The 7,193-nt window shown below is 42.5% G+C and overlaps 1 long non-coding RNA gene across 1 annotated transcript; it reads left to right on the top strand.

Annotated features, from left to right (window-relative positions):
- The first annotated feature begins 228 nt into the window (after positions 1–228).
- Positions 229–6,089, top strand: LOC129386354 (uncharacterized). The gene is made up of 3 exons (XR_011893609.1): positions 229–764; positions 4,183–4,236; positions 5,799–6,089. It is a non-coding gene; the product is annotated as an uncharacterized lncRNA (long non-coding RNA).
- The last annotated feature ends 1,104 nt before the right edge of the window (positions 6,090–7,193 follow it).

Genomic DNA, 7,193 nt, shown 5'->3' with positions numbered 1-7,193 from the left:
GTCGGTTTGTTAACTGCATCTGTCAGACCGCATATATCGGACAAGCTTTCACAGCTTACATGAACTTGTTACATTGTTTACAAGGATTTTACAAAACTCCTACTCAAATATTATTAGTATAATTGCGAATGATGCTAACTTATAAATCTCGCCCTCTTTAGATGTACGATTAGGCGCAGTTCATAAAATTGCTATATTGTCTTTCATTGATGAGTTGTAGAGCTATAAACTTAATTGATACTTTCGTTTTTAGAAATCTTGAAGCTTTCAACAACTTTTGTGAGAAATCTCGGAGGCCTAAATAAAGCTCTTCTCGCTACAGCCACTAGATCATATTTTTTTTTTTAAATGGTACAAATTGCCAAGTGTTGAATTCATGACGCAATATCTTGTTGAATGTGGTAAATTTGGGGAAGTCACAAAAACCGTTTGGAGCCATAAGGGCGAAGTTTAGGCAAAAAAAAAAAAGAAAGCACTAAGCCTATAATTTTCATGCTGGATGAGCCGCTATATACATGCATTTCCCGTAGACACTGTATACAGTAAAGTGCTAGATTGTCCTCTACTGATATTTTTGTAGGAAACTAGGTCCTTGCACAACTCATGCATTTGCTTTGTAAATTATGCAAAATGGCGACATGGTTGCCCTCTTTTTTTTTTTTTTAACGTCACTCAGTATAACAGTCGGATTTTTTTTTTTCCAGGCAAAGGATCTGGTGTACCTCAAGGGGCGACTGGACAACCCAGAATTCAGCGCGAACGCGGTGAGTGCAGCGTTCGCATTCTTCAAAGATTATTAACTAACAAGAAGATCTGGTTAGTTTTGAAGCAAATTAAGCTTTCTTTGCCTACTTTCCCGGGTTTGGTGGTATGACTGCTGGGCTGTTGGGTCGGTCGCTATCTCGGCAAATGTGCGTGCATATATATATATATATATATATATATATATATATATATATATATATATATATTCATGTGTGTGTGTGTGTGTGTGTGTGTGTACACATAGCGACCGACCCAACAGCCAATCGGTTCCCCGAAGGGCCCAATTATTATTAATCATGTCATAGGTAGCCAACAAACAATGGCACCAAGAAAAGCACAGGGGGAAATAATTGTACGTACTAACTGAATTAAAGAAATACATTAATGGAAATGAAGGTGGCGGAAAAAACAACTTGCCGCAGGCTGGGAACGACCCCACGTCTTCGCATTACGCGTGCGATGCGGCAAGTTCTTTTTTCATCCACTTTCATTTCCATTAATTTATGGAAATGTCATTTTCCTTTCTTTCACTTTCATCCACTTTCATGTCCTTTTCATTTCTTCAATTCAATTATTAAGTACCAGTAATTTTCCCTATGTTGCCCTTGGTGTCTTTGTAGGATTCTTATATGATACGTATAATAAAATTCAGGCCCCTCGGTTAAACCACTTTCTTCTCGTTCATTACATAATGAGAGTCTCGAATCTGGCAACATTGATGCCTTGAGGTAGCATGTGTGGGTTTATTGACCAGTTGCCTTCACCCAAAAAGATCATGTACTCGTGACGCCTGCGGCAGAAAGGATGTTCCACATCCACCGCCAAGGTTTGTGAGTGGTGGCGCTGGTTAACACTCCCAGGTTGAGTTCTAGTAGTAAAACATAAATACCCAAGAAAGTGAACGTGCAAACGGCGCCGCGGTAGCTCACTTGGTTAGAGCATCGCAGCCGAAATGCGAAGGTTGTGGGATCGTTCGCAAGTTGTTGTTTTTTTTCATTTACTTTCACTGCCATTATTTTATCATATGTTGAAGTCAATTATTGAGTACAAGTAATTTAGTTGGAGAAGTATGGGAGAGGCCTTTGCCCTGCAGTGGGCGTAACCAGGCTGATGATGATAATGAATTTCCCCTATGTTTTCTTTGGTTGGATTATTACGGTATATATTCGTATATGTATCTTGCCGCACGACTGGTCGCTTAAGGCACATTGCGTGTATTCGCGCGCTTCTTTCACGCTAGGAAAAACTCTTTTATGTAGCACGTGTTGAGCAACAGAAAGCTGTGTCGCGAGTTTTTCATGTCGCTCTACAATTTTCTCATTAACACTTGTAATGTAGATATAATATTTGAGAAGTTGACTAATTCATTAAGACTAAATATATATATAGGCAGAATGAAAAAAATTGAGTATCTCCAAGCAACGGCAAACAACATTAGCTTTGTTCGGTTCAGCTACGTGTCGTTTGCATACTTTTATTAATCTTTGGATATATATATATATATATATATATATATATATATATATATATATATATATATATATATATATATATACACTACCATACGGACGTGTCGCTCACGTTGGGGATACTGCGGTGGCATAATTTAATGTGTTTTCGTGCATCTTTGTTATTACGTTTTACTATAATTACAATATCAGAACAAAAAACAAACAAAAAATGCATGTCTCACATTTGCAGCAGCACAGTGGTTTAACAGATTATTAGCCAGATCACTATCATTTTTCCTGTTCTCATCTGATGCTTCCGCGCACGATAATTCGCGCAGCGCCCCCTTCGCCCTGTGAAATATTCTCACTGTACAGCCGTACACACGAAACCTTGTGCAGTGGCGCATCGCACGTATACGACTCCCAATGCTTTCTGCCCTGTTGTCGTGCATGCGCATGGTAGCGTGAAATATGCACGCTCAAACGTGCAAGCTTTCAAGGTAAAAAAAAGAAAAGGACAGTGAATTCCACGCATATGTGAGAATGGGTTTAAAGTGAAGCGTTGTTTGATGTCTACGGAGGTGTCCCTACTTCTCCTTCTTCACTTCACTGCAGCTCAACGATCTAACAACACTTTGTTCACTTAGCTTCCCTCTCCACACACTCGGCTGCGTCTGTTGCCACTTCCTCGCTTCAGTGGAGCTGACTTCAATTTTCATTTGCCGACTTCACTTCTTAATTACCTCTTGCTTTGCGTGTCTATTCGGAGGGAGCTATATGCAGTGGCGCGTACCCATCTTCGGTGATTAATTAAAAGCGTTCCTAAGGCTGCAGTGCCACGTGACCAGCAGTATGTATACCCAGTGGACCAAGTTGTATATTCGGCAAGATAGCGTAAGCCAGCGCCCACACACACACACAAAAAAAAAGAAGGAAGGCGAGGGTTGGCGATGGGAAAAGGAAGTTTCGCTTAAAAAAAAAGTTTCCAGGCTTTTTCACGCCATTGCATTTACTAAAATTACGCGTTTTGACTCGTTCGTGTGTTTGTGTATACGTCGATGAGTGTTTCAATCGTTTCAAGGCGCAACTTTCCACGAACGAAGAAGAGCGCCTACGCTTGACGTGTGCTGCAGCCTGAAGCGACGCCAATCAAAGCCAGTGATACGGCGAGCCGTCTGTGCGTCACCACATAGGCTGCAAGGCTTCATGCCTCGATATCGAGAACGAGCCTCAAGAAGACGGCCTACAGACTACGCCCAAACTTTGCTGCCGAATTGAGATGACGGGTCACGAAAGTCTGCAACACCGCTACACTTCCCGTAAAAGGGAGTAAACGGGCCAGAAACAATGACTGTGCAAGTTTCGCCTGAAACGGGCAGGCGTTCCGTTCCGTTCTCGTAGCGAAAGTTTGCGGGAGACTATAGCCATAAACCGTTTCTGCAGTAAAAATACCACACCGATTCCATGCCGTTTCCATGCGATACTCTACTTATACGTAAGGGATAGCCACCGGCTATCCACCGGGATAGCCACCGGGCGTATGAGTTCGTACGCATCCTTTGGATTTCTGCAGAACGGACTCGAGGCAACCGTTGTTGAAAGCGCTTGCGGGAACCTCTGAAGGCTTTGAACTTATTCTAAGAAGCAAGCCTGCATAACGGGAACGCGCGACTCCCTCACTGCTGGCACTCAACAGAAAGGCAATGTCATTGTTCACACTCTTAAATAAAGCTTCTTGGAAAGGCAAGCTTACGAGCCTGCGGGGAACAGGGAAGGTATGTGTCTGCCTTTGGATTACGTATTCTGCCGTATAATCTGTCATTAAACTCAGTCGTTAGCTTGCACTCGTCGTAGCCTCGTGTGGTGTGTAATCTTGCACGCTCGGTCAATTGAAGATAAAGCTCGGAAGCAATGCGCCAAGTTAGCGCAACAGCGTGTCCCATTGATAATGTATGCCTTGTTTCAGGTATCTCGATTTGTTGGTTTCTCCGTCATCGACTCCCTATTAACTGGATTCAAGGTTAGTGTCGCTTGCGTGGCGTGCGTTCCATTGTTCATGGCACTGCAGCCGCTGTGCATGCAGAGCGCGAATTGAGGGGAAGTGATTCGCGGTGTTCGCGAACAATCTTCCTGCGTAATGCGACATGAGCTTACGGGCAGTAACGTGAGGGCGTACCCGTCATTTCTAAGTTCTTAGAAGTGGTTAGAGTGGAGCGCTTGCAGTCGTGCGCGAATAGCGCTGCAGGACAACTTTCTCGCTTTTTTAGACTTTCACTGTGCAATGTATGTGGTCACATATCTGAAGGTGAAAAGTAAAAGCTCAGTGGAATTTGTTTGTTTCCAAACAAGGCCCGCAGCAGTGCTGCCTTTACAAAAAAAAAGTGTATCACTAGTGGCATTTGAAAAGAAACATATGCTGGTGAACAAACGCTTAATTCGAAGAACTAAACACGACAGTCGTCCCATGTTTAACGCCTATATGAATTTACTGAAACGTAAAACCGTACTTGTTTTGGCACCCTATAATTCGTTAAAGGCGGGGCGACCCGTTGCGTTTGAGTAACAACAGCAGTCACATTTTAATATGCTGTTATACGTATACCTATTAATTTATGACATCGAGTCCGCCTGTTGCCTGTAGCGTAGCCAGGGAAGCGGGGAGGTGGGGGGTGGGGGCACACGGGCACGTGCCCTCGTCTCTTCAACGCTTGTGTGGAGACTGATTTTATCATTTTATTATTTCCACAAAAATAATACCGTAGCGTTATCTCGCGGTTCTTCCCTGTACGTTGCTTTTGCTCCACATACTGTGAAGTGCTTTGCTGATCTAGTGGAAAACCTAAATTGTGGTGTTTGACGTCCCGAAACTGCACGAGGGACGCCGTATAACGAAGTGCTCAGGACTAATTTTGACCCCCTTGGGTTCTTTAACGTGCATACATTTAAGTACGCGAGCGTTAATAGATTTCGCTCTCACCGCAAACTTGTGCTTTGTTCGAATCTCGAGGAACCTTTTTGTTACTAGCTCCAAAACTCGCCTTCAATAACTCTTTTTTCTTTAAATGCCTGTGAAGCATAATAGTATCATTTTTATTCGTAACCTGTTTAATGTTTCGCTGTAAAAAGCTTCTGTCAATTATCGTAACGGCGAGCGCGATTTTATCAAAAAGAACACTGTTCCTGAGATATCTTTATACTTCGAAGGAAAAAAATTGTCATTGCTTTTTTTGTGCTTACGGAAGTCGCTAGGTGATCTATCTATCTATCTATCTATCTATCTATCTATCTATCTATCTATCTATCTATCTATCTATCTATCTATCTATCTATCTATCTATCTATCTATCTATCTATCTATCTATCTATCTATCTATCTATCTATCTATCTATCTATCTATCTATCTATCTATCTATCTATCTATCTATCTATCTATCTATCTATCTATCTATCTATCTATCTATCTATCTATCTATCTATCTATCTATCTATCTATCTATCTATCTATCTATCTATCTATCTATCTATCTATCTATCTATCTATCTATCTATCTATCTATCTATCTATCTATGTTTCGTTACAGGGCGTACTAATGATGCGCCTCTTCGAACTTTACGACGACCTGAGCCAGCTGATAGACCTAATGGCGCTGCGCCGCAAGCAGCAACAGCATGCTGCCGCTGTGTCCGCCATCGCGCGGGGTGCGACCCCTGTGGAGACACCCAAGTATCTGTCCGCGACTACCTGACACCAGGTGTCTGCCACCTTTGCAGGGACGACCTCTACACCGCTAAAGCGCGTCCTCTCGCCACCCGTTTTTCTGCCAAGTCACGTTTGCGAAGATACGGGTCAGTTTTGTCGACACTATATTCAAAAAACCACCTTTCATGTCCTAATTGGTTCAGCCAGTGTCGTCATTTCTTGTGTAGCGGGTAAGGGGTTTCCCAGTTAACGCTAGCCAAGCGTTACCTGATTACCTGGCTGTAATTGAAGAAGAAAAGATCAATTACGCGAGTTTGCTTACTTTGTGAATAAAATGCGTTTTTTTTCCCATGGGAAAGCTATTACTGCGTCCCAAAACATCCAATTCAGGCGTTCTCAGCGATCTATGGACTCCGCAATTGTTTTTCCCCCCGCTGTTTACTTTTACAGCGCGTGAAATACTAAAAGTGCCGCACGAGTACTGGCCCGCTCGTCGCGACACCTAAAAACCAATACCGTAATTAACGCCCCTACACGGTTTTCATAGAATAAGAAAATTTATTCGATCCTGTAGAAATACCAATTGTCTCTGAGGGTTAACGATAGTTGGATGCTAAGCTAAGCAACGTGCAACGAGCGATGAAACGAAAAATAGCAGGCCTAGACCAAGAGTACGATCGTGCTACCAAACGATGAGCGTTTATTCAGAGAATGCTTGCGCATATATAAAGGGCCACCACGGCTGATACGCATGCGCAGATGCCGCCGCTCATGACATGCACGATACGAGGAAGACGGCGCTGTTGATTAGAGAGCATCCTCGGGGCAGATCATATTCTCGTGGAGATATTGAGAAAGAAATATAGTTAAACAGGTCGTGTGTGTAACCGAATGAATGTCAACGGAAGCGAAACGTAGCGGAGGATGGTACATATAACTGTAGTTGGTGGGATGAAATTAAGAAATTTGAAGGCGTATGATGGAGTGAGGAAAAAAAATATGGTTGTTTACTCGATCAAGTAGATATTTTCTTAGTCGGGTACCCCTAAAAAGTGATATTTCGGGATGTTTCCAGTTACTAACTTAGACACATTATAGGTAGAAAAGACAGTTTTTTATTGGGTAGTAAACATGTAGTAAAATTTAGTAACGGTTCAAGAAAGGTTGTAACCGCTGCAGTTACTACCTCTTTACATGCAACTACTAACCGTTTAGTAATGTAGGTAGAAAATAGGTACCAAAAAGTCAGTAACCAGCCAAGAAAGATGGTAACCAC

This window comes from Dermacentor andersoni, chromosome 4, assembly GCF_023375885.2.
Source record: "Dermacentor andersoni chromosome 4, qqDerAnde1_hic_scaffold, whole genome shotgun sequence".
Lineage (NCBI taxonomy): Eukaryota > Metazoa > Arthropoda > Arachnida > Ixodida > Ixodidae > Dermacentor > Dermacentor andersoni.
This window is presented reverse-complemented; position numbering and strand designations above follow the sequence as displayed.